The following is a 5,393-nucleotide window of genomic DNA, read 5'->3' as shown; positions in this document are numbered from 1 at the left end:
CTCTGAGAACAGCCTTTTCCAGCCCTCTGTCCAGGCAGCTGTCTACGGGACGCTGGGCCGGCAGCTTCCGAGCTCAGGCACACATGCCAGGGCACCTGGGTCTCCAGGCCGAACGTAACCCACAAACCCTGCTACAGCCCAGGCCTCCACGGGCGGTATGGGGGAGCCCCGAACTCCTTTGTTCTGCTTCCCCACGTCACCCCATGAGCTCAGCAAGGCCTCAACACACTGAAGCTGCCCCTCCCGCCCTCCCAGCAGCATCCCTGCTGGTCGGTGAGCACAGAGGAATCAGACGGCACCGGCAGCCACTACCTCGTTCGGAAGCACGCGGCAGCTTCTGGACAACTAAGCGCCTCGCCAACCTGCTCCGAAGAGAGCGGTCTGCTAGCAGCGCCAGTTCTGGTCGTAGGTTCCTTCTGCCAGGTTCTCAGCAACCAATGGGTTTCGGGTTTTAAAATATGAAGTCAGATACTCCAAGGAAGTCAGACAGGAGACCAAACGTCCACCCACCCTGCACTGCCCAGTGGAAGACTTTTCTCTTTTCTCTTGAACAAAGACTAGTCTATTGAAGACAGATTAAGCTAGAGGTTGACATCCTAGGAAATCACTCATTCGTCCACCGTAGTCCTGTTACTGCCCTTGAATCCACGCTGAGAAAATACCTGTATAAGTAAAGCTGGTGGGCGGGTTTGGGGTACATTTTTGCTTCTTTTTTGAACTTTTCTGTATTTTCTTTGTGTGTGTGTGTGTGTGTGTGTGTGTGTGTGTGTGTGTGTCTTTTTGAGACAGGGTCTCGCTATGCAGTTCAGGCTGGCCTTGAGAGCTCACTTTGTAGTCCAGGCTGGTCTCGAACTTGCAAGGGTCCCCCTGACTCCCGAGTGCTAGGGATTACAGGCATGCGTGTGCCACCACACCCAGCATCTGTATTTTTAAAAAATAATCATCTACAATGTTTATGAAAACCATCAATTAATTATACAAAAAACTGCTGAAGGTTGGAGGACGAAGACACAACTGTGACATTTACCATCCTCACAGGAGCGCTCAGCACGTTCGAGGTGCTGCACGGGGTGAGCACTGTGCCCGCTGGCAAGCAGCTCAGGAGCCAGTGTGGGAGACGCAGGCACAGAGCATGCGCATGTATCGAAGAGACGCCAGTGACGAAGGCGGTGCAGAAAGGCTCCTGGGGGAGCTGGTAGTGAAGACTGGACGGCAGGACGGAGCTGGCCATGCAGCGCCTGCGCACGGAGAATCCAGCAGAGGAACCCTTACTGCAAAGTCCGGGCGGTGAGATGGCCAGGACAGCGGGAGGAGCGGGGACAAGAACACCACGGAGTGGCTGTGTCCGCTCGGCCGAGGCCACCAAGGCTGGCAGGACCCAGATCACACGAGCGAGGAAGAAAACGTAATTTCACTGCAGCTGTGAGGAGTTTTAAGCAGGGAAACGCATGGTTTGACTTGTTTTAAACAGGCCCGTCCGGCCAAGTGCACGGTGGGTGCGATGGGAGAGCCCGGAGCGGAAGCAGCCTCCTGGGGTCACCCGGGCTCTGCAGGCCTACACGCTCCCCACCTAATTTTCATCAAGGGTTTGAAGTCCTCAAGGCACCAAGAAGCAGACAGAGCAGCTGCGCACGCCATGCGCTAGAAGGCGCATCAGCAACTCGGCCGCGGCCGCGGAGCCTGGCCTCCATGTGGCGCAGCTGGGGAGACCGTCCAGGAGCGAATCTGAGAGGGGAAAGCTGATTCGGAGACGAGGCAACGCTTCTCATAAACACCAGCTCACAGACCTCTGTGCCTCAAAGCGGTCCAGGTCTCAGGGTGGACGTGAGCTCATCAGGGGGTTGGAGGAAGCCCGAAACCTGCAAGTAGGAGACTCCTGTGCTTTGTACAAGGCGGGGGCACTCCTCGAGCACAGTGACCCCCACCCCCAGGAGGGCGGCAAGGTACCCAGCTTGACAGGGAAGAAATTTAGCTCCCGAATTTAAAATTCCGAGCGCACTGCTTAGGGAAACTGTTCTGCAGTGAAACGATAGGAGGAATGAAAGCAATACACAAAAGGACGTGTTGATTCCTGCTGTGAAGACATGAATTCCATGTTCAGCTCTGGAAACAAGCGTTCCTTGTGATATGAGAGCTTGTCACTGTCTTGAAGGCAGAGAAAGAAAGTGAAGGATCTGTAGGAGGCAGGAAGGAAACCTCAGAAGTCACAGGGTCACTGCATTTTCCAAGCCCCAGGCCGGAACTTCTCATTGGACCAAGTTACAGACCGGAGAGGCTCCGGCTGAGGGTCGGGGTGATTAAACACTTCCTACTATGACAGGCAGGGTCTTGTTACAGCGAGGCCCAGAGCACTGTCCGTATTCCTTTGTACAAAGGATTCTGCTGTATCAGAGGTGGCCTGAAATATGAGCCCCGCTGCAGAAAGGCAAAGTGGGTAAATCTTCTGCTCCTGCGGGCATGTGTGGGACCATCACTGGCGCGACAGGATTTGACATGTGGACAGGGTGACGCTGGCCTTGTGTAGGGCAGGCCACGCTTCGACACAGGAAGCGTGCTGAGCTTGGAGCTGGACCTCCATGCCCAGGCCACCCTTAGCACTTCAGAGGCACGCGGCTGTGGGACACACTGCAAAATCTGAGCTTGGGACTCTGCATCTAATAACAGAGGTCCTGCAACGAACACATTCACCCGCTAGGGTAGCATGTGTAGACGGCAGGTGAAACAATACAGCCTTAAGTAGTTACAAGGTGTGCTTGTTGTAATACCAGGTTAGCAAGCGTTCACTTTCTGGCTTTGAAATAGCACCCACAACACTTGGTCTCTCCCCGCAATACCACGAGGAAGCAAAGAGCATTTCATTCTAAGCGATGTGCTCTCTCTTCCTCGTAAACCCTCTGCAGTCCTGTCAGCGATCTCAGGGCCAAGGCTGCCTCGTGCCCACCTCTCGCTCTCCTGCCGCCCCAGGACCACTCACCGTCACCGCCACGTAGAAGCACCATATCACCGAGCTGAGATGAAAGACGACCAGCTGCCCGGACTCATTGAACTTGCTGTGTTTGACCTTGGAGAGATGAAGTCGTTTGCTGATTTTCTAATGAAGGAAGAAAACCCAGCACGTTACATGAGTATGTCCACACTAGGCAGATTCCCAAGTCCTTCTCCTCCCCACAAAGGGGGCGAGCACTGTCAGAACCCTGAAGGTAGCTGCAGCCCAAGTTATGCAGTGTAAGCCTAGTTGAAGGCAAGCATTTTGACAGAGGGGCAAGGGCAACGTCTTTAGCTTACACGTGGCCAGAACATCCCCCACGCTGGCTATGCATGACAGATCCCTGAGGACAACCTCTGGGCACTCCTCAGACACTGCAGGAACACTGCAGGCCCTGTGCTAGCTGAAGGAGGCCATGGAAAGGGGCAGAGATCAACTGCGCTGAGGGAAGCCCATTCAACAGGACCCGCCAACGGGCGCTAATTAGGGGACACAAGGATGCAGAGCTGGCTTCCGCCAAGGCCAGGCCCTCCACCCCGGGACATCTCTCTGGCTTCCGATCGCACCATCTGGATATGTCACTTACATCTAAGATGTACTCCTGGACCACCGCGTGCAGGATGATGCTGATGGAGACGTAGAACAGGATCGTGACCAGATCTTTTAGGCCGTAGTGGTAGTATACCATCTCACTGTCTGTGGGGGAGAAGATGCCATCAGACCCCACAGTGAAGAGATGAGAAGCAGAACGTGCCGTCAAACACCACCCACCTGCTACAGCCCAAGCATCCCACCCAACCCCTGGACTTGGCCTCTGGAAAGCCCCAGCAGGAGGGCTGAGTGATCATCGTATTGTAATGACTACATGGCTCCCGGGTGCGGGAACTAGAGCACCCGGGCCATGGACTCTCCCACAGGGCCCACTGCTCCTTGGATGTATGGCTGTGCACAAACAAGGAGCTTGCTGTGCCTCAGTCTCCTCCCCTGGAAAACAGGACAGTAACAAAAAGAAGCAGTGTGGGGGTTAAAAGGGTGGAATCGGAAGCTGACTGCCTGGGTTCGTATCACAATTCCGACCTTTACATCCTATGTGACCTTGAGCTTCTTCTAGGGATGACCTTTCTGTGCCTCAGTTTCCTTGCCTGCAAAGTGAGGCTAACGGATCCCATATCATAAGGTTATTGTGAGAAATAAATTAATTAATACGTGTAAGGTGTTTAGCACACCTTTTACTTTGGTACTGGGAATCGAACTCAGGACCTCGCACTCGCCAGGCAGGCGCTTGTGCCCCTGAGCTCTACCCCTGGCCCGTAAGTGTAAGGAGTTCAGAACGGAATCTGGCATGCAGTAAGTGCTGTGTGTGTGTCTACTGTTTTCTCCTGTTGGGAAAGGACCACATGAAATAATGTGTTCTTCAGACGCTCATTGCAGCAGCTGTAACGCACGCAAAGCCTCTAACAAATGGGCCCTATCATACACGGGGCAGCCGTGCGCTAGACACCCAGCCTGCAGCCTCACACTGCCCTGCCGCCATGGCCTCCTCCGCGCGGAGCCAGGAACGCAGCCCTGCTCCCGCAGCCTGCTGCAGGCCGACAGAGGGGCGGCGGGAGACCGGCTGCCGGCGCTCACGGTGCTGGACTGCGTCCCCGGACGCCTGGCCAGCTGTGCCGAGTCACACGCACATGAGTCATCGCTTCACCGGGATGCATTTACCAGAAGGTGGGCCAGGGTCACTCTGCCTCTGGGTGGCCAGAAGTAAAGGCAAACTGAGCTTCTCTGGGGCTCACCTCTAACCCCGGCACGCGGGACGGGGAGAGGGCACGGTCGCAGAGTGGACAGCAGAGCGCATGAGCTCCAAAACCTGGCGAACTGTCCTTTCCCTGCCCGCTCCCTTCCCACGGAGACCTCCTCTGGGAGAGGCCGAAGCACACAGATGGAAGTCCCTGCCCTGAGTGGCCAAGTGTGGCAAGGGGATGGACAAGCGGACAACTGTCCTACGCACAGGCCTCACTGCCAAGAGGCAAGCGGCGGGCGGCACAGCTAGGGCTCTGCTCTGGCTGGGGTGGGCACGGGGGTGGGCACTGCTCAGTGAACAGGAGGCCACGGAAGCCAGGGGGCGGACAGGTCCCGGTGCAGGCATCCTCAGCCCAGGAAGTGGCACCTGGGGGCCGCTGGGGTGGCAAGGAGGAGCCAGGGTGAGAGGCAGAACGGCATGGAAGGGTGTGGCCCTTAGCCCTACAACAGCACCGACACCCAGGAACCCAAACGAGACAGGAACATGAACCGCGTTTGGTTTTTTTTGTTCTTTTTGTTTTGTTTTGCTTTGTTTTTCCGGTACCAGGAATCAAACTCAGGACCTCGCGTTTGCCAGGCAGGCGCTGTGCCGCTGAGCTAAATCCCCAGCCCT

General features: G+C 55.9%; 1 protein-coding gene across 1 annotated transcript in view; it reads right to left on the bottom strand.

Annotated features, from left to right (window-relative positions):
• Window positions 1–5,393, bottom strand: part of Tram2 (translocation associated membrane protein 2) — a 22,074-nt gene that overhangs the window by 12,082 nt on the left and 4,599 nt on the right. The window lies entirely within an intron of this gene.

Source organism: Chinchilla lanigera, unplaced genomic scaffold (assembly GCF_000276665.1).
Source record: "Chinchilla lanigera isolate Chin_1 unplaced genomic scaffold, ChiLan1.0 scaffold00010, whole genome shotgun sequence".
Lineage (NCBI taxonomy): Eukaryota > Metazoa > Chordata > Mammalia > Rodentia > Chinchillidae > Chinchilla > Chinchilla lanigera.
The sequence above is the reverse complement of the archived record's forward strand: the minus strand, read 5'-3'. Positions and strand labels throughout refer to the sequence as shown.